The sequence below is a fragment of the Myotis davidii genome, unplaced genomic scaffold (genome assembly GCF_000327345.1).
Source record: "Myotis davidii unplaced genomic scaffold, ASM32734v1 scaffold330, whole genome shotgun sequence".
In the NCBI taxonomy this organism is placed as follows: Eukaryota; Metazoa; Chordata; class Mammalia; order Chiroptera; family Vespertilionidae; genus Myotis; species Myotis davidii.
Window position 1 is genome coordinate 5608834 of NW_006283770.1, and position 22667 is coordinate 5631500.

Below are 22667 nucleotides of genomic sequence, written 5' to 3' on the forward strand. Positions count from 1 at the left end.
AGAACCTAGCGAGAGAACATGGCTACAGAACCTGGCTGGAGCATCTGGAGAAGGTGGCTGGAGAACCTAGCAAGAGAACATGGACACAGAACTTGGCTAGAGATTGTGGCTAGAGATCCTGGCAAGGCTGCTGATCAACTGAACGCTGTCTCCGTGTCATTCCTTCTTCGCCGACTCCGTCCACACCTTTGGGAACCCCTGGACCTGCTGGGGTTGGACCCCAGCAATATAAAGCCAAACCAAAATACAATTGAAGCAGGAAGAAAGTCATTGTGACTAGAGAATTCAAGAAAGGTTTTTATAATAGAAGTAACTTTTGAGTTGGTCACTCAAGGGAAAGATTTAGAAGAAATGGTAGAAATAAAATATGACTTGTATAAAGTATAGGAAATAGAGAGTCTGTTTTTGTTAGACAGTAGGGTAAATATTTGAGCCTAGAAATGACTTGGAAAGATTCTACTGAACACTAGGTTAAGCAGTGTAGAAAAATGTGGGACATTTACACTCAGCAAGTCTTTACTTGATGATCTCTTGTCATACATTAGAATATCTAGCATGCCGAATCAATGATTAATAAGATTAATGAGAAAAATTAGGACTTTTAAAAAAGTAGCAAAGAAACCACAAACGTATGGGGGTGTGTGTGTGTGTGTCTGTGCGCATGCAGTGACTAGGGTGATAGCAAGTATCCATATGCAGGTACTCTGTGCTGTGTAGTGTTCAAAGCAATTTTTATTCATTTAATGAATTAAGCAAAACAATCATCCTAGGTTTAAGGTACTATTATAATCTCCATTTGAAAGGGGAGAAAACTGAAGGACTGAGAGGTTAAGCAACTTATTCAAAGTCACACGTCCAGTAAGTAGTCAACCAGGTTTTCATTCTAGGCACTTGTGCACCAATGGTCAAAGTCTAAATCAAGACACTATGCCGTTGTCCCAAGAAGAGGCATATGGTGATCCCTTGGAGAAGAATGAACAATAAACAGGAAAATTGTATTTGGAGGCTCTGCTGAAATCATGCATAGGAACAAGGACATGCAGGGTCCCTCCAGAAGTATTCTGTTCTGAACCTTTGGGCACTGGCACACACTGCTGAGAGGTCGTGTATCATTCTTCAGCCTGAAAAGTGGTCTGAAGGGGCAAATAAGGAAACAATTCACTACTAAGATGTGCCTCTTGTGAGTGTTTTTAAAAGGGTGTAAACTCATATCCTGAAGATATTTTTAGCCTGTGGCAATTTGCTCATCTCTTCCAGGCCTAAGAGAAGCAAGTGAAATTGAATGAGTGCTGGGTGAAGAGTACACAGGGGGTGTCCTTACAAAGCTCTTAAACTCATATTAGCTTAGTGTTGTGTTTTGTACAGCTTTAGAAGGGGTAGATGGAAGCTATTGAGTGTGATTTCTGCTGGCGAACATTTTTAACTTCCCTTTCAATATAACTTAAGGTTGCTGCTTTGAAATAGCAAGTAAGAAACTCTAACTGCTTTTGAGTAAATCTTTGAGAGTTTCAAAAAGTCACATGCTTTTTGAAAATGTCAGGCAAGCACATTATCCACAGGTTATGTTTGATGTTTAGTGAAATAGAAAGTCATGTAGCATTCTCAAAAGTACTACATTATCATAGAAATAAATATATGCACTTCTGTGTGGATTCTGATATATCTGTGTTTCTCTCAAAATCTACAGCCACAGAGAAGGGAGCAAACTTCACAGTGACAACTGAAATCTCTTCTTAAAATAGGAGCCATCCTATCTAATAAAGAGGGACTATGCTAATTAACCATAACACCCTCACAAGATAGTGGTGCCCTCACAGCCAATAAAGAGGGCACATGCTAATTAACTGCCATGCACTCAAAGATGACAGTGCCCACAGCCACAAGTTGGCGGCGCCCAGTCCCCCCAGCCCTGCCAAGGCAGCAGGCGCATGGCACAGCGGGGCCCACCTCCAGGTGGGTCCAGCTGCTCTGTGCATCTGCCTCTGGAGTCCCCCAGACCCCTCGGCCACCCAGGGCCAGCCTGAGGCGCAGGCAAGCCTCAGATGGTGGCTGCCCAGCCACCCAGGGCCACCCAAGGTTCAGGTAACCAGGGCCAGGTGAGGCTTGCACTGCCTGCAATGGCAGCAGCAGAGGTGTGATGGGGGTGTTGCCTTCCCCTGATTGCCGGGTCGCCTCCCACTCCTGAGGGCTCCCGGACAATGAGAGGGGGCAGGCCGGGCTGAGGGACGCCCCCTCCAGTGCATGAATTTTCATGCACTCGGCCTCTAGTGATGATTATAAAGAGGGAAAACTAATAAATTTGGAGAAACAACTGAAGATATTAAAAAGCTAGAATATATATCTATCTTGACTTACCTCTATGAAGTGCATGCTAGTTACAATGGAAATGTAATGGAATGCTGTGATTTTGGTATTTATGCAAAGAAACCAAAAGATGAAGTTGTTTTGGAGATGTGTCTGACATGCTTAGCAAGAGGCCTCCTTTAAAAACCTCTAAAATATCTGCTTTAGGGAATCCTGAGCTACAGAACTTTCTAACTTGACACTTCACTGCTTCCAGGGCATTCCCCAAGATTGTTTTTTATATCACTCATCTTATGTCTAGCCGTAAAAAATGTTTGTCTCCTTTAACTGGTTAATGACACTAAACTGTTTTCAGATTCCTCTGCAAAGCAAACCATATTTTCCAAATAACAAGTGTAATTGAACTTGGTTTCAAAAGTAACCTTTAGAGGTACCCAGAAAGAAAGGAGCCAAGACAAATAGATTATGCTACTTATTAGCTCTGTCCCTTAAGCAAATTAAGAGGCCCTAATGAATTTGTTTCATCATCACTAAATGTACCATATCTGCACTGTAAGACTAGTTAAAAATTATAATTACAGTTTGAGCACTGAATATGTACTAGATACAATTCTGGATATATAGTGGTAAATAGAAGGAACAAAATCCTTTGCTCTTATGAAGTGCACATTCCAGTGAAAGAGAAAATCATCGACTAAAAGAAAATGAAATGATTAGATAAAATATCTAAGAATAAAATAGGCAAGAAAATGGATCCTGCAGTGAGCTAAAAAGGCCCTTTGAGAAAGTGACATATGAACAGTGTCCTAAATAAAATGTGTATCAAATGCTATTATGAATATAAAATATTCTATAATTGTAAATATTTTACATGCACAGATAATCAGCCTATACTCTTCCATTTATCTGAGAAATGATGAGAGCAAAAGATTTACTTGTAATTCAACCTTAAGCTCAGTTAGCTAAGGTAGACTGACTGGACACCAGGAAACAGTCCAAATTATAGCTGCAGATATTATTAGGATCAATCCAAAAGTCAGATCAAGGGGCTTGTTAAAAAGTTTCTAGGTTCAAGAAATGTCAGAGACTGTGAACTAAGATGACCTGTGTCTGACATATTTTCCTCCATGCCAGAGGATGCAAGGTACCCCTAGAGGAACAGAGAAAAACATGATCCCACAGATCAACACTGACAGTTGAGTCAGTGCATCAGAGGAAAAGGATACATCATTATTAAAAATTTCAATCCTGCCTGTAGAATGAGGGGTAGAAGCCATCTTGCTTTCTAAAAATCATGTTGTTGCCTACACTTCTACTAGACTATAAAATCTTCAGCCTTTTGCCTTTCAAATTCCAAAAATGCTTTAAATAGTATTGTTTATCCTGAAAAAAATTTTTCTTAACCCTCCCTTTTCTCTATTTAAAAAAACCTGCCCTGTCCATCATATTTTTATAGCTACATAAAAGCCTCTTTTGTGATAGGAATAGATAAAGGTATCATCTTATTGGGACTGAAAAACACCTTTCAGTTACTGATGCTCACGCAGATTTTATATGGATATGTGGCTTTCTCCCACGTGGGCACTAGGATCCAAACCTGACAGAGGTTGTATAACCTTTTGTGACAGCCTTAAAAATTATAAAATGTCCCATTCACTGTAGTTCAAGGTGAAGGGAGATAGACCCCACCTCTTGACAGAGGAATGTTAACAATGTTCCTTAAATAAAGTAAGAAATTCTATTTTTATTTGCCTCTATGAAATGCACATTAATTACAATGAAAATTAAATGAAATGCTATGATTTGGGGCATTATCAAGATAAATCATACATATATATATATAGATAGAGAGAGAGAGAGAGAGAGAGAGATTATAGGAGTTGATTCATGTAGCTATGGGGGCCTAGAAGTCCTACAATCTGCCATCTTGAGAACCAGAAAAATGAATGGTAATGTTTTACCAAAGAGACAATAACAATAAATTATTTAAAAACAAAACGAATAAGAAATTTTGGAGGTAAAGAGTAAAATAATAGAAATGAACATTTCACTGTAGAGGGGTTTAATGTCAGATATGAACTAGCAGTAAAATGAGAAAATTTGAAAATAGGTCAATTGAGATTTTCAGTCTGAGGAACACAACTGATAAAGAATAAATATTAATGATTAGTGCCTCAGAGATATGTGAAACACCAATAGGAATTCCAACATGCGTACAAATGGGATCCCAGAAGGAGAAGAAAGAAATGCCCGCCAATATATAGATAGATAGATAGATAGATAGATAGATAGATAGATAGATAGTTATAGATGTGAATAAATGATGGTTGAAAAATTCTCAGATTAGATGAAAACATTGTTCTTCATTAGAATAACCTCAATTACAATTTTCCAGGATAGTTAGAGATTGAATTGAAATGCAAAATTGAGTTTGAGTAAATGTTAAGACATATTCCAAGAGCACCCATGTCCAAGGACAGGAGAAGATGGATGTCTCAACTCAAGCAGAGAGGGAATTTGACCTTCCTCTGACTTTCTGTTCTACAAAGGCCCTCAGTGGATTGGATGATGCCCTCATGCATTGGTGAAGGCAAGATTCTTTCCTCAGTCTACTGATTCAAATGCTAACTCTTCCAGAGATACCCTCACAGACACACCCAACTATTGGGGCATCCCTCAGCCCCATCAAATTGACAGGTAAAATCAGCCATCACAAAGCATTATAGGACTTAATTAGATCTAAGGATATTTTACTATATTTGGAAAGGAGGGAGCAAGATGATATTACTGCATGTAACTTTCATGTGGAGAATAATTCAATAGCAAGTATCATGATCCTCTAAGGGACTCAGATTAGTCTCCTTTCTGATACAAGAAGGCAGGTTAGAAAGCTCATAAATCAATTTTATGCATGAATCACAGAAATTCTGCTACTGCTTTCTGTATGTTTTTAATACCTTGTTCAAAATTTCTTAATTTATTAAATTTTAGCAACATTGTTAATGTCCTTTAAAGGTTAAGTAAATATTTCAAATTAATATTGAATGAATACTTAATGTTTTCAACATTAATCTGCTCGGGCATATTTCTGGAACAGCTCTGTGATGGACCATGTAGATTCAAACTCAGAAGTTAAAACAAATACTTTTTAAAAAAATATTCACATTTTAAAATATGTAGCCACTTCATTGATGTAGCAAAAATATATTTTAGTGAACTATTCTACTTTCAATATGAAGTTGTAAAAACTCAGTCACAAAGAAACTAATGTTTTCAACACAATGGATTATATTAAAAGAACACAGAAAATGTAGCATCATTCCTGTCTCTAAATGGGCTTCAAATGGTTGTTAATCTTTAGTAAATCTCTGCATTTACCACCAAAGCAGTATAATTTAGGTTGAGGATTTCAAGAGGCACTTGATTTTTTGTCGTAGTCGATTGGAAAGAGACATGATAAACATAGCTGTGAAGCATGATTTTTCTAAAGAACTATCTTAAAAAGGATAAAGCATTTGACTTTGTTAAGCCAATTTTGTTAACATTAGTCTGAAAGCTTAATGCTCAGATCAATTGTTATAAAAATGAAAATGGAGATTTCAGATATCCTATTAAAAACTAAAGAATGAGTAAGAAATAGAATCAGTAATTACACTGCATTCTTTAGACATGTGCAAAAGGAAATACTTCCTAAGGAAGAAACATTTGCATTCATCCTCAAATAAAGAGAAAAAATTAACCACGAAGGGAACATTCCAGGTACAGTAGACACCAGGAGACAGGTATTCACCTTTAATACGCATTTCATTGAACTATGGAAATTAGTACTGAAGTTTCTTTAAATAAACTCATTTAGAACAAGCAATCAAAACCATGAATGTGAAATGTGAGATGTATAAAAGACAAACTCAAGAGCAATAGATTTGTAAAAAGCCAGAAGAGCAAAAAGAAAAAAAAAGAAAAAAAAAAAAAAACGTTCACCAGGAATAGAGACATGCAAAGAAGAGATAATATATTCTGTGATATTAAACAAGAATTATTGCCTCTGATAAATACATGATAGATAAATGCATGGATGGATAGATAGATGGGTGGGTAGATGGATGAATGAATGGATAAAATAAATAAATAATATAAACAAAGCCAGTTTAATATGGGATCAGACTGCCATCCCCGAGGAACTCTGCCTTGCATGACACTCCTCAGATCTTTGGAATGTTACAACTGGGCTCAATCTTTGGACTGGATTCAAGGCAGCATTGCACTCCAACAACTGTTTGCAAAGCCAGCAGAAAAGCAGATATCATGACTACTGGACTGAAATTTTTTAAAAATCTTGAATTAGCATCATTGTGTCAGCTTACTGCAACTATAGAAATTTCTCCCTTAGCTTATTAATACCCATAGAAAGTCCTTTCATGTATTCATTTAATTATTCCCCTTCCCTTTCTCATAAATACCCTTTGCCTCCAACTCCTAATCAGAATGCTATTTGGGTTTCTTCTTGAATCAGTGTTTCCTGATTATTTGGATCTCAAAAAAATGAACCTTGCCTCTCATCTTGGCCTTTTATTTTTAGGTTAAAAATTGAGGTAGGCAGATAGATAGATAGATTGATGGATGATAGATAATTGATAAATTAAGAAATCTATTGAATGTGGCAGTAGATAAAAAAGACAAATTTTTGAAAAGCAACTGGAGAAGAAATTTTAAATTGAAAAGTAAGCTTGGAATATGTCTTAAAATTTACTCAAACTCAATTTTGCATTTCAATTCAATCTCTAACTATCCTGGAAAATTGTAATTGAGGTTATTCTAATGAAGAACAATGTTTTCATCTAATCTGAGAATTTTTCAACCATCATTTATTCACATCTATAACTATATATATATATCGGGCGGCATTTCTTTCGTCTCCTTCTGGGATCCCATTGTACACATGTTGGAATTCCTATTGGTGTTTCACATATCTCTGAGGCACTAATCATTAATATTTATTCTTTATCAGTTGTGTTCCTCAGACTGAAAATCTCAATTGACCTATTTTCAAATTTTCTCATTTTACTGCTAGTTCATATCTGACATTAAACCCCTCTACAGTGAAATGTTCATTTCTATTATTTTACTCTTTACCTCCAAAATTTCTTATTCGTTTTGTTTCTAAATAATTTATTGTTATTGTCTCTTTGGTAAAACATCACTTTTACATTTTTCTTTAATTCTTTTGTTGTTTGAATACACTTTTAAAAGCAAATCTAAACTTTTTGTCCAGTAACTCCAACCTCTATGCTCACTCAGAGAGTGTTTCCATTGACTATTTTGTCCTCCTGTGTATAGGTCATAGTTTTCTATTTCTTTGTGTATCTCATAGTTTTGTTTATTTTTTTATTGGTAATTGAGCTTCTTAGATAATAATGTGGCAACTTTAGAAATTAGAACACTATGCCATGATTTGTTGTTGTTAGTGTGTGTATATTCTCTTTCTAAAAAAACTTACATAATTAACTCTGTAAAGTTTATATTCTCTATAGTATGTGGCTACTAAGCTGTCTTCTCAGTCAGTTTAGTGATCAGCTAATGGTTGTTCAAAGATTTTTTAAAAATTGTTCAACCTAGTAAGTCTTCCATCTTTTGCTAAGTGGTTCTATGTATGTGTTGATACAGCCCTTCAAGCCCAGGGCAGTTTTTCCACTTACCTAGTTTTTAGTTCCTCCTTGCAGAGAATATCCAAATCAGAGTAGGCATTCTCAAGTGTTCACTGGATCCACAGGAAAATGTCATAGTTTTTATATGAGCATCTCCTATTCTAGATCTTCCTTTGAATGTTTTGCCTGGGATCTTGATTTCCCCAACTGGAATTTTATCCTTAGGCAACTGTGTTATTAAGTAACTAGAATTGATTAAAGATGGGGATAATGTTTTCTTGGGGAAGAACTTTTAAATCAGGTTAAAATAACAATGGGGCTTTTTCTTGGAGCTGTAAGACACAAATTTCAGGAATTAGAAGATGCATGTATCTGACTACCAAAGCAATAACAACCTAAGCTAATACCATCTCCCCAGATAACTCAAAATTTTACCTAAATCTATTTTGGAAATAATTCTATGACAGATGAGATTGAATACCTCACTGGAAAGTCAGATGAACTGAAATCTCACTATTTCTATTAACCACATTGACATCACTAGACTTAGAACCTATTTCTGCAAAATTTGAGTAATACTAACTTTTGTAGTCCTTAGTGTGTGTCTATCATTGAATTTTGTTACTCAGAATACTTTAAGTCTTAAATATTTTAATAACTGCAAAATCTTTAATATTAACCCCCAACTTCTAACATACTAGCATAAAGGTACTAGTTTATATTCCAACTTACCATTTTACAGTCTTAAATAAAAAACACAAATATATTTTACAATAATTTAAACTCACTAAAGTTAGCTTTATTTTTATACTTGAAGAATTTCTTGAGTGACATACATATTTAATGTCTGAATAATACATCTTTAATGTGGATATACAGTAATTTATTGTCTCATTCTCATAAAGCTTTTTGCATAAACTTATATGAGAAATAGCACTATATTAAACATCTCCAAGTATATGACTTCTACCTTCATCTGATTAATTCCTTAATATGCATTATGAAGAATGGATCACTGTATAATTTGAAGATAACCATGGTCCTGAGGCTAAGATTATGTTTTATCTAATTCTATGCATCATAATTTCACTGACTGACTGCTGAAATAATTAAAAGAATAAATGTACTTTTAAAAAGCCCTAGCTGGTTTGGCTCAGTGGATAGAGCGTCGGCCTGTGGACTGAAAGGTCCCGTGTTTGATTCCGGTCAAGGACATGTACCTTGGTTGAGGGCACATCCCCAGTGGGAGGTGTGCAGGAGGCAGCTCATCAATGTTTCTCTCTCATTGATGTTTCTAACTCTCTATCCCTCTCCCTTCCTCTCTGTAAAAAATCAATAAAATATATTTAAAAAAAGAATTTTTATAGTTTTTCAAAATTGTCTTTAAAATGTGCTTTCAATATTGAATGTATTATTATAATTCTTATTGATTTGATCTTATTCAGGACTTCCTATTATAATGTCCAGGGGGAGTGACAGGAACTTTTAATCTTTAAAACAAACAGCTATCCAAAAATGACTATCCTATTTTTTTATACACGTGAATATTTTTTAGGTTTAACATGATAGTTCAATAATATTGATGGAATTTATATTTATGTAATCTATCAATCTTTTGCTGTAGTTGTTCTCCCTTTCCTAGCCTCTGTATCAGATAAAGAATCACTTGTAAAAGCAAAACACAACAAAGAAAATACAAACAAAAACACGTCTTAGAAGTGAAGAAGTATAATTTTCTAGTTAGTTCACCCATTCATTCATTTCATAAACATTCTAGGACATTTTCAATTTCCAGGATGCTATCATAGATATTGGATGTACAACAGCAAATGGCATAGTATGTTATTCTAAATAATAAAAGCATAATATGCAAATTGACCGAATGGTGGAACAACCTGTCGCTATGATATGCACTGACCACCAGGGGGCAGACGCTCAATGCAGGAGCTTCCCCCTGGTGGTCAGTGCACTACCATAGGGGGAGCGCCACTCAGCCAGAAGCCGGGCTCACAGCTGATAAGCATAGCAGTGGTGGCAGGAACCTGTCCCACCTCCATTGCAGGTGGGCGGTAAGGAGCGAGGAGTCCTGGACAGTGAAAGCCCTGGACAGTGAGAGGGATGTCTGACTGCTGGCTTAGGCCCAATCAGACATCCCCTGAGAGGTCTCAGACTGCGAAAGGGCGCAGGCCCAACTGAGGGCCCCTCCCTCCTCAATGCACGAATATCGTGCAGCAGGCCTCTAGTAAAGTTCCTATTATTGGGAGTGAGATAACAAAAGGGAGCAGTGCAATATTTACCAGGAAGTCCAGAGTTGACTGAAAGGGATAGAAAGACACTTCAAACTGAATGAGTAATAAGTGCAAGTGCACTGAAGTGAAGTGCAGATATGGCCTTGAAGTTTCTTATGATCAATAATGCATAGAGCACGGGGTGCATGGGAATTGAGAGAGCAACAGTTTTGAAAGCTAGAGTGACTCTGGCTCTGCCCTTTACCTTCCCTATCTAAATTTGTACGCTAAGTTTTTTCCCCTCTTATCTTTACTATTTTTTCATAAGTTGCAGCAAGAATTATTAGTTGGCTTCTTGAATTCTTAACTCTTATTTTCATAACTCTCCATAGATCCCAGAGAGCCTAAGTCTCCCCATAGTGAAAACTGGCAGCCTCAAATGTCAGCCCAGAGTTTATAGATTTCACATCAACCAAACCTGGCATCTTCAGACTTATACTCTAGCGTTCATCTGTAATTCAAAAATTAAGTAAGGATTTAATGAGCATCCGTTATTAAAATATTGAAGCAGTTATTAGGAATTTCTCTGAGCTTGCAGTTTATTAATTAATATCACAGCAAATATTTCCAAGGAAAAGTCATGAAATGCAATGAGAGTGAATTATATGAGAAGCTGGCTCAATTGGGGGAAAAGTGCTGATTAACTGAGTAAAGGGTAGAGAGCAACAGAAAGCTGCCCAGAATAAATAAAATTTCAACTGAAAAGTTAAAGATAATTGTGGGAAAAGAAGAGTAGAAAGGGAAGGGAGGTGTTTTCCAGGCAAAACAGAACAGATGCAATAAAAGGCCCTCAGATGAGAAACTGAAGGAAAGAATGTGCCTAGGACATAGAGAACTAGGGAAAGCATGACACTAATGTAACAGTTTTTAAGGCGATGTCCTGCTCTTCCCCTATATGCAAGTTCACACGATCTGATGGACAATTCAAATTATCTCCTTCATAATCACATGTTTTCTGTCCTCTGTAGCCCAATATGTTTCAGTTCTTCTTTTCATTTCTACAGATATTTTCTTTTATCACTCATTCTGAAACACTCACATACACAGTCTCATATTTTGACTTATCTGATTGTCTTAACCACATCTGGTTTCCCACTTAGATTGTCCCCAGAGAGTTCTGATCAAGTCTCACATTTTGATACACTGCCTTTAACTGTCTAGCATACATGGCAATTTGTAAACACTGCATTTTCAACTAATACTGGCGAAATTTGTGGATTGTCATAAAGAAATGAGCCTGGGAGACAAAGAAATGGTCAATCTTCCAAAGAGTATTTATTGAACACTCCTTGTTAGGCATAAAGCTAAGCACTGGGGATGCAACGATAAACGCTGCACTCATCAGCATCATGAGTAATCAATGATGGGAATTATAAACATGTTTACCTGACTGCGAAAGGAAGAATGGATAGAAAGGCTGTCAATGACAAACTACAAATGGCTGGGCCTGGGTTTACAGTTGGCACGATTCTTCCCCATTTCTTACAGAGACAGACCCCAAGTTCAGTGATCAGCGTGGTCCTCAGAGAGTAGGGAACTTGTAGGCACGGGGAGCACAGTAATCTGGGGCTGTTGTCTTTGCCCTCATATGGTTGAGAGGTCACATCAATACAGTTCTTTGTCGTTCAACAGGTGCATATTTTGTTTTGACACTATTCTAAGAAATGAGGATAAAGTCTGGTACAGAAAAGACAAAAATCTGACCACAATGAGCCTGCACTGGTAGAGAGAATGTGTTGCTATGTCACTGCTACATAGCCCAAATCTTATTAATTAGTGTGCCATTGGGACTACCTAAGGACTAAAGATAAATCTTGAGGAACCTATTGATCATCCTTAATGTTTTCTAAGAATTATGAATCAGCATATTGCTTCCTTCTCAATAGCTTTAAGTACTGCCATGTGTTAACACATCATCCTACAGGAAAGCAGGGGACAAATGGAGGAGCTGTGTTTATTTTTATTTAAAAAATATCTTTGCATTGATTTCAGAGAAGAAGGTAAAGGGAGAAATAGAAACATCCATGATGAGAGATAACCATTGATTGGCTGCCTCCTGCACAAACCCTCCTGGGGTTCAAGCCAGCAGCCGGGCATGTCCCCTGATCAGGAATCAAACCATGATCTCCTAGTTCATAGGTCAACACATAACCACTGAGCCATGGTGGCTGGGAGAGGAACTGTGTTTAAAGGTCCCCAAATATCAATCCCAAGATATCCAGTGCCTAGAGTTTGAGCCTGACTGAAGTTCTGGGTCTCTCAGGAACAGCTTTTCTGTCACTAGCTGGTTTGGCTCAGTGGATAGAGCATCAGCCTGTGGACCAAAAGGTCCCAAGTTTAATTCTCAAAGAACAGCTTTTCTGTCCACTTGAGATAATTGTAATTTATAGATTTTATAATCTTTCTAAAGAGAAATCTCAGAAAGGTTAGGTGACAGGTTGCTAATCCTGCACCTCTTCACTTCCAGGAAAGCCACTAGCAAATACCTTAGTGTAAGCAAACCTTTCTGAATACGTCACTGCATGTGGGATGCCACAAACCTAACATTTCAAAGTAAAATACAGTAAATGGGTTTTCTTTCTCTCTGAGCAAAGGCACAGGAAGAAATCTGGATTCATAAGTAGAAATACTAAGGCTGGGCAAAATCCTATAAAAGCTACTATCTCCACTATGTCTACTCTGCCCTCCATTCAGCCTATTATACTAAACTATACCAGGTGCAACTGAACTAAGTCTTATGGTTCGAGAAATTTCCAAGGTTATGGCAAAGAAAATGCTAGCTTAAATAACTGAAACCACCTGTTACCAACAACGCTCAGAGTTAGCAGAGCCTCCCTTCTCCAATGGCATCATTTTGTTCAACTCACATTAACTCTGATTCCTCATTACCTGGGTTTATATTTGGATCCTATTTTTGCTTTCCTTTTGTACTCCTGAGTTTCATCTCCTGGTTGGTAGCAGGCAGGCTGTTTCCATAATCTTTCATAAATAACAGTTTTTCTCTAAATCTGAATTATATATGACATGATTGTGACTGGCAGGATTCTAAGATGCCCCCCAATGAGGTGCAGTCTGGTAACAATTTCCTCCCTGAGTGTGGACCCTGTGAATTCGATGAGCCGTCACTCTCGTGATTATATCACCTCATATGGCAACAGGGATTCTGCAGAGGTATTAAGGTCCCAAGTCAGTGACTTTAAAATAAAGATTATCAGGCAGGGCGTCTAACCTAATGGCATAAGCCCTTGTATCTGGATTTAGAGCTTAGAGGCAGAAGGAGTAAGAATCAACATGCACAAGAAGGATCGGACAGATCACTGCTGCTTTGACAATGGAGGGGGCCACGTTGCAACAAAGAAGAAAAGCCTCTAGGAACTGACAGTGGCCACCCGCTAGCTGACAGCAAGGACACAGGCACCTTGGTGCTCCATGGCAAGCTGTAATTTCTGACAAGAGTGAAGCCCGAAGTGGGTTTTTCTCCAGGCAAATCCTCAGCTTGAATGACACCTTCATTGCAGCCTTGTGATCATTTGAGCAGAGAACAGGGCTGTGCCATGCTGGCATACTTCCCTAATTTATGCTATTGAAATGCTTTCTGTTGTGTTAATAGGCGGTATGCATGCAAAATATGCAAAAGCAAGCTGGAACATTTCAAAGGAATAAACTGAAGTGTTAGGCTTAGTAAAGTGGTCGGGCATTTTCTTTTTTTTTTTTTTTTGAATTGTAAAGTGAACAGATTGCATATTTTCCAAGATTGTATTCATATGTTTATTATTTATGCTTTATATTTTCAGATTCGGTGAAGATAAAAAGTGGCACTCCAGTAAAAAGATTCACACCATTCCTCCTCCTGACACAGTCACTTGGCTGACAATACTTTGGGTCAGTCTGACTCTCCACATGATTCAAAAGTGCTGCCAAGAAAATATTACTTTCAAGGAGAATTCAGCCTCAGCCTCAAATTTCAAACCAAATATTCCTGTGCCCACAATTTTCAAAACCCATATTCCAGATCATTTGTATACTATGTTTCTTCTCAGCCCCAAATCTAAACACAACCCCAAGGGCAGCTGGAACTAAATTTGCAGCAGTAGGGGTTTTAGACAGAGAATGGTAAGTAGCAAGAAATGAGGCAGCAATGGAAAAATGAAACCAATGAAAGTCATGCATTAAAGTAATTAGTGGGTGAATGGACCCTTCAATTTTCACTTAGCTCCTAATTATGCTACATTAGATTATGAATAATGCAAAACTGATGTCTACATTGAGAGTGTTGATAATGTGTCATTTTTATAAAAAGTGTCAACTTCCGAAACTATTGTAATCATATTTGGATTTCAAGTTTACAGAAATTAAAATCTAAACTATTAGTCCTATTACCTTTGGGTAAGGACCTTTAATAATTTAAGAGAAGTTTATGTGATAATTCAATCTATTTTTAAAAATTAATTTTGTTGTTTGTACATAAAAAATTGTTTCCATTTGCCGATTTATGACATCATTTTAAAGTGGCTAGATGAATTTTCCTCACTCTAAGTATGTTTAGGATGGTCTGATTTAACATATAAGCTGGTAGGATACCAGGAAGTCATTTTTGGGTATTTCCCAAAGCAGGGAGCTCTGCTGTAGCCACCAGATTTGCAACAGTGCTAATGAGTCAATGAAGAAAAGCCTTCAGCCTTAAGGATAACTCAAAGAAAGGGACTATCATCATTCTGAGTGATCAAAAGTACAAAGAAAAGGCACAAAGAGATGTGCTATAGCGATTGATATGCCATAGCTAAAAATAACAACAGTGGATTGATACAAATGCTGGAGGGACTGCCATAAAATAGACATCTAGAATCAAAGGCACCCATTTGAAATCAAATTGCTTTTCACCTTGGCAACGCTGAGAAGTGAGCACCAAGGTGCAAATGGGGTAGAGCTGGTGACAGAGCCTCCCCAGGAACGCCCAGGAAGTATTCAGCCAGCCCAGGAAGAGGGCCCTGCTGCCTCCATGCAGGGTGAACTTGAGACCTCTTCTGGAATCTTGACAATGAAATATCTGGAATCCAACAGCCCTTGTTTTATGTTACATGGCATTTATTTAATTTCCAAAATGTATTTAACTTATCAAAAAATGAAAGGAAACATATCAGTAAATTAATTTTCCTTTTTTTTCCTTTTTATATTTTTATTTATTTTTTCAAACTTCTTTTTTAAAATTCTTTATTGTTAAAAGTATTACATATGTCTCCTTTTTCCCTCTTGACCTCTCCCAGCCCTTTTTGTATTTTTAATGTGATAATGGAACAATTTTAAATTGCACATATGGCTTATGTTATATTTTTATCACATGGGACTACTTTTAAAACACAACACAGTCTTATTTTTTTCTCAGTAAGAATTCAAAAACCTGACTCATATTTAAAGGCCTTTAATTTACTATTCTACTAATGATTATTTGTCCATGTGTATATGTATACATGTTCATGTGTGTGCTTTCTAATCACTTACAAGGAAGTTCCTGTTCTAACATGCTACATTCAAAATTGTCTTTTAACCTGGTTACTGTTTTCTTATATTTCCACATAGAAGGGATTTTTTCCTTGACTCAAGTCTAAGCTACTTCAAAGAAGGTTGAACCTTATCCAGAGAAGAATCAGGTATAAGCAGGTAATTCTTATGCCCACTGAAATTTGAGACCCTCCAACTAATGTAATAGATTTAAAAGTTATCAGCAGCCTTTGAAATTCTTTTTAGCTGGTAGAACAGATAATTATGCAATCTGCCTAAGAGAAATATGTGCCTCATATTTATGGTTCAACTTCAGGGGGCCCTGATGGGACACGAAGTTGGTAGGTAACTATTGTCATTCTCCCTGCCTGTCTTGGTTGTCTAGACATGTTTCCTGAATAGATGCCTTCTGCCATGGGAAACATATATTAAGGCACATTGTGAGGTGATTTATGCTTGGCAATTTCCTTCTGAAGTCCATATAACTTTTCTCTACAAGGGAAGGGTCTGGGATTTGGTAAGACTAATAAATACCTATACAGCAAAACTAACTCTGAGATAAGTTTACCTGAAGGTGAAAATGAAGGAGAATCCAACACAATATGTACTCTAATATTTGCACAATAATCTCTGGAGAAAGTCCTGGGAGCATAATGTTTGCATCATTTCTCATTTTTAATTGTATCACCATGCTTGCTTATTCATCAACTCCTTGGGTTCTAGCAAACAAGTAAACAGAATTGCTCCAGCAATATCCTCATAGCCCTTGAGTGCTGACTTACCGCTAATAAGCTGTTTCATATTTCTAAGCTGGCTGTCCCATGCGTGGTGAGATGATATCTCGAGTAGGAAATGCACAATGACCTTCGTATCCCCAGAGGAATTATTAATCTTATATACAAGCTTTAGAAAGATATTTGATGGCTAATCAAGTATAAAACTTTGCTATTTCCATTGACCAAATCTAATGGCAAATTTTCAGCCTTCGTCTCTTTCTAGGTTTGAATCATAGTCAATACTAGCTTATTACACATAGCCATAAGATTAGTTCATCTAACACTAAACCCTCTCCATAATATTCTTCAATGTTTATTATACAGTCATCTCTTCAGAAACAAAGATTGTATAAGAATGGTTTACTTCTAAGAAAATAACTCTAACAACAATGTTATTTACATAGATCACACTTAATTACTAATTCCTGATTGTAAGAAGTCTAAATATCAATCAGGAGAATTTAGAAATAAAAGAACTGTGTGTGTTATTTTCTCAGCTCAAATTTTAAGGTCTTAACAGAATACTGAATGCTCATTAAAATATACCTGTGATGGGCAGAATTTTAAAATAATCTTCAAAGAGCCACACTTTGAGTCTGAGTGAGGCCTGTGAATATGAAGATGTGTCACATGCATCTGTGATTATGTCACATTATATGACAAAATGAAAGGATTGCCTCATGTTTCTAATGTAATTAAAGTCCCCAATCATGTAAATTTAATTAATCAAAAGGGAGATTATCTTGTGTAGGCCAGACCTTTAAAAGAGGGTTCAGGACTTACCTGAGCTCAGAGACTGAAAACTGTGGAGACCTTCTCTGTTTCTGTTGCTGGCATTGAAGAAGCAAATCACCTTGATGTGCCAGAAGCTGCAAAGAAATGAATTCTGTCAACAACCACAGAAACTTGCAAGAGGACCCCAAGCCTTAACTAAACCCAGGCTCGGCTGTCATCTTGATTGCAGCTTATGAAATTCTGAGTAGAGACCAAGCCATACTGGGATTCCAACTCACGGAAACTGTGAAATAATACATGTACTTTTCTGTTAAGTTGCTGTGTTTATGTTGATTTGCTATGCAGAAGAGAAGAGTGTCAAAGGATTTTTTAAAAAAAGAAATCACCTAAAAACCTGCAAATAAAATTTAAATATTCTATCCATTTTTTCTCCTTCCGATAATCATTTGTAAATACCTTATGTAGGTGTTCCAAATCTCTGTGTTTTCTGAAGCCAAAAAATATAAAAATTAGAAGTACAGTAGTTCAATTTCTGAGGATGTGAACTCCAAGGATGTGGAGAGCTGACTGTATTTACTGAAAAAAATCTGTTCATAAGTGCACCCGCAGAGATCAAACCCATTGTTCCAGGGTCAAATATATGCTACAGTAGAAAGAACATAGGATTTGGAGGAAGGTAAACTGAGTGGGTTTTCCAGTCCTGCCATATCTTGACTATGTTATCTTGGACAAGTTGCTTATTGATTTTGAGGAATAATTTACTCATCAATAAAATGTGGCTAACCCCTTCAACAATTGTAGTAAATATGAACTAATAAATTAGTGCATTTATGTGCATAAATGCACATAAAATCAAATAACTTTCACTGGTACATGCTAAATATTTATTTTATTTGTCTTTTTTAACACTGAGAATTGAAACCTACTTTAAACAGTTGTTGCTTTTGTGTAACTGTTAAAATCCCTTGAGAGGATTCTAGATTAAGTGCCCCCTAAAGCAACATAAATATAAATAATCAGTGAAACAAGGAAATCTATTAGGCACAAGTTATTATTTTGGGAATTTAAGTCAATCCATAAAAGAATCTGAGCATGATGAAATATAATCTATAATAATAAAAGCATAATATGCTAATTAGGCCAGATGATCTTCAGGATCACCAACCGGAATCATGCTATGACACCCACTGGCGCCAGGCCAGCCAAGATGGGTGCGATGCGATTGGTCAGGGCCTGGCCATTGCCCTATGATCACCCCGCAGAAGGAGGCCCAGGCCACCTACTGGCAGGCTGCCACAGGTGGGCGGGGCCTCCCTCTTTGAGGGAAGCCTGGGTCCTGGGTGCCAGAGGGAAGCTGGTGCCAGCAGCCAGGGGAAGGAAGGCCTACTCTTGCAGGAATTTCATGCATCAGGCCTCTAGTATTATAATAAATAAGAGAGACAGCAATATTTTAAAGAAGAATTTAAATGGAATTTGTAATACCCAATGTTTTTAGAATTTATATGGGGGCAAAAAAATATTCTATGTAGAGGAGGTTAGGCAAAGGCCTCAAGCAAGAAATGAAATTGGAGTTTTAGAGGAAGGCTAATCAACCAAAGACTTTGTATGCATATATGCATAACACATGGATACAGACAACAGGGTGCTAAAGGCCTGGTGGGGGGATTGGCAGGGGGAAGGAAGGGGTAAATGGAGGGGGGGACATATGTAATACTTTCCAATAAAGTATTCTTTATTTCCAACAATAAAGAATTATTTAACAATGTCAGTAAGACTGAAAAACAAGATTCAAAGGAGTGTCTTTTCAGTATAAGAATGAAAATATATGGAAAGAAAAAAATATGAAAAACTTTGAATTACAGGCTGAGGATTTAAAGTAGACAGTTTTGCCTAGTCATCCCTGAGCTTACTTTTTAAACACAGAAGAATGATATAATTAAGGGAGAATTGGGAAGAAGTGACTTTGACTCAGTCAGAGATGTCCAGCTCTTGACAGATGTTGGATATGTTTTTGAATATATATTTCCAGTCCTGAAATGTGATGACAAGAGCTTTGGACAGGCATGTCCATGATACTGTCAAACTAAAAATCCTCCTGTACAAAATGCCAAAAAAAAGTGCCATGTACAGAAAAAAAGAACTTAAAGCATTCTTCAGAGAATGAAAATGTGCAATGTAATTCTGAAAAGAATCCTAGTCCCAGTTTTATGAAATAAAAAAAATCTATTCAAACAAAAGTACATGTGGATTCTAATTATCTAATGCATGTTCGTGGTTAAATTGATTAATTTGAACAAATAATGACCTATTTCTACACTGAAAGGACCACAGGATGCATCACTTTACCCCGCTCCCATCCACACATGCCACACTCACTGCAGTAGCGTGATTTAATAGCAGCTGTGCACATAGCACCAAGCTCAAGGAATTTTGTTTAAAAATGAATTTATCATCCTAATTATCTAGTTAATATTAATAATAGAAAGAGAGCAAAAGGAAGGCCAGGCATTATAAGCATGGTCATCTGGACAGCTTCACCAGGAACTTAGAGCTGGAACCACCAGCCCATTCTCTGAAGATCCCTGGGGGAAGGGGCCCAACAAAGGGGGAGATGAGTGCATGTGCAGTGAAGTTGGGGTGATACAGGCTGAGTGCTTGCTGTCAGGCTAGTCTGGGAAATAATGAGTTGGCTAGGGAATGGACCCCATCAGAAGCATGCAACATCTTGAAAAGTTAATTGGTTAAGCTCTTGGTTAAAACCCCAAACAAAAGAGCTTTTTCTCTCTTGCTCTCCTTCTCCCTGACTCTTGTTCCCTCCTACTCAATCACTTCCCCTTGCCCAGGTGTTTGCCTCTTCTCTCTCAATAGCCACATGGCCTTCAGCAGCCACATGACCCATGGCCGTGCAGACTCCACATGCAGGATACTGGATTGGACTGGATTGCAATATGGTGGAGAAACTATGGGAAGAGCCTTTATTCTGGCCCCACAGTTGGATTTTTTCCCATGGAGGGATGAATTGAGATGGACATTGGAGGGAGGGAGGAAGGGATCTATTGGTTGCCTCTGGCAGATGCCAACTGGGGAGGAACCATGGAACTGGCAAGCTGGGTATATGCCCTGACTGGAAATTGAACTCGCCACCTTTGGTGTACGGGGCCATGCTTCAATCAACTTAGCCATATCAGCTGGGACAGGAACCAAGTTTCTGATTCTATTGCCTGAGTTCACTTTTGGAATTCCTTGCCTTCTTAAGAATACTGTCCTTCTTCAACTGTCCTCCTTCACTAAGTCCTAGTCCCTTAATCCCTTCAGTCCTAGAACTCTTGCTCTATTAATTTGCAACAACAAATGAAAGTGGTTAAACATAGCAGAGGTTGTTTCTGGCTCATGCAGAGTACAGTTGGGTTGGGTGGCCCTCCTCTGTTTTATAACGATACCAACTGTAATCACGCAGCTCCAAGACTGCTAGAAGCTAGCAGGGCAAGACAGAACCAGAGGTTTGGGTGGTGTCTGTTGAGGGTCCAGACCTGGAAATGGAAATGTCTTGCAGTGTTACCACACTCGTGATTGCCACTTAGGATGCTCTATTAAAAAGTGAGATGTGGCTGTCTCAAGGGGGTTTTAATTACTTGCAGCAAGTAAAGGAGACAGGGAATTCATATCCAAAGTTCTTCCTCGTAGGGAGGCTTAGCCATTGCTTATATATACTATTTGGTGAATTATATGTTGATTCTTCTTTGCAGTGGCTACTTTTATCCCATTGAGTTCCCGTCAGCGCATCCTGTTCACTGCCGTGTCTATAATCTATAATTTAACCTTTAGGAAAAAATAACACTTAAAACTTCCCAGACCTTAAGAGTTTCATCCTATCTAACAGCAGCACTTCTGTCCACGGTCCTTTTGCAAGGACCCATCACATGACCCAACTGCAAGGGAGGTTGGGAATGCAGAGGAATACTAACAGTCTCTGCCATGACCACAAACAAAACTATGAGATATGTATTTTTTTTAAAAATCCTCACCTGAGGCTGTGTGTGTGTGTGTGTGTGTGTGTGTGTGTGTGTGTGTTTAGAGAGAGGGAGGGAGGGTGGAAGGAAGGAGGAGAGAGAGATCAGTGTGAGAGAGAAACATTGATCAGTTGTCTCCCTGTAGGCATCCAGACCAGGGATCAAACCACAACCTAGGTATATGCCCTGCTGGGAATCGAACCCTCCACCTTTAAGTGTAAGGGATGATACTCCAACCAACTGAGCCAGCAGGCCAGGACTGAGATGTATCTTTACAGGTAGTGACCTAATACTGTTTGTTTGTTTTTAAAAAACAAAGCATGGTTATCTGATATTAAAAGACTACTAGAGGCCCGGTGCATGAAATTCATGCAGGGGGGTGGAGGGTCCCTCAGCCCAGCCTGCACCCTCTTGCAATCCGGGACCCCTCGCGGGATAGGGCCTAAACTGGTAGTCAGGCATCCCTGTCACAATCCGGGACTGCTGGCTCCTAACTGCTTGCCTGCCTGCCTGCCTGCTTCATCACCCCTAACCACTCGCCTGTCTGCCTGGTAGCTCCTAACCACTCTGCCTGCCTGCCTGATCATCCCTAACCACTCTCCTACCTGCCTGATCACCCCTAACTGCCTCTGTCTGCCTGTCTGATCACCCTAACCACTCGCCTGCCTGCCTGATCGCCTCTAACTGCCTCTGCCTTGGCCCCCGCCACTGTGGCTTCGTCCGGAAGGATGTCTGGAATGATGTCCAGATGGTCATTCAGCTGTCTGGTCTAATTAGCATATTATGCTTTTATTATTATAGATAGCATAATTCCAGATTCATGTAAATGAAATAATTGAAATGTAAAATAAAAAAGAAGCAATTCTAAAATTATGTCAATGTTCACATATTTATACATTGGTTTCTAAATCTACATATATTCTTGCTTCCTTATCCCATTCTTATAACTTTTTCAAATAAAGTTTAGGTAGTATTTTCAAAGGACTTTCAAAATACATTCCCTAACCAATGAACATAAAAAAATATATTAGGAAAGAAACTAAGAGCATGATTGATTTTTTCTTTAAATAAAAACTTGATTTTTCTGCACCTGAAAATTGCCTGTGATAATATTGTTGCAACTTGAGAAAGATGCAGTTGAAACTGCCATGGAGACTAAAAGGCTTACAAATAATTAGAGGATGAAGCTAATTTTATGTGAAAACAGACAAAAATGATGGACTAAATACTTTTTAGTAAGAACATATGAAGATCCAAAGATTATAGAGCTGACTGTGAAAGAAAAGAATACTATTAACTAATATTTCTATACTGCAGTATTTTCAAATTTACAGGCTAGTTTCATGACCTAATATCAATCCATCCTCACAGAAATAGTAGGTTGGTATTGTCCTGCCAGGCTTGCAGGTG

General features: G+C 37.8%; 1 long non-coding RNA gene across 1 annotated transcript in view; it reads right to left on the minus strand.

The window, feature by feature from the left end:
- The window catches only part of LOC107183707, a 171366-nt gene that overhangs the window by 101002 nt on the left and 47697 nt on the right, over nucleotides 1-22667 (minus strand). The window contains exon 2 of the long non-coding RNA XR_001514508.1: nucleotides 17296-17381. This is a non-coding gene — a long non-coding RNA (uncharacterized LOC107183707). The remainder of the gene's footprint in view (nucleotides 1-17295; nucleotides 17382-22667) is intronic.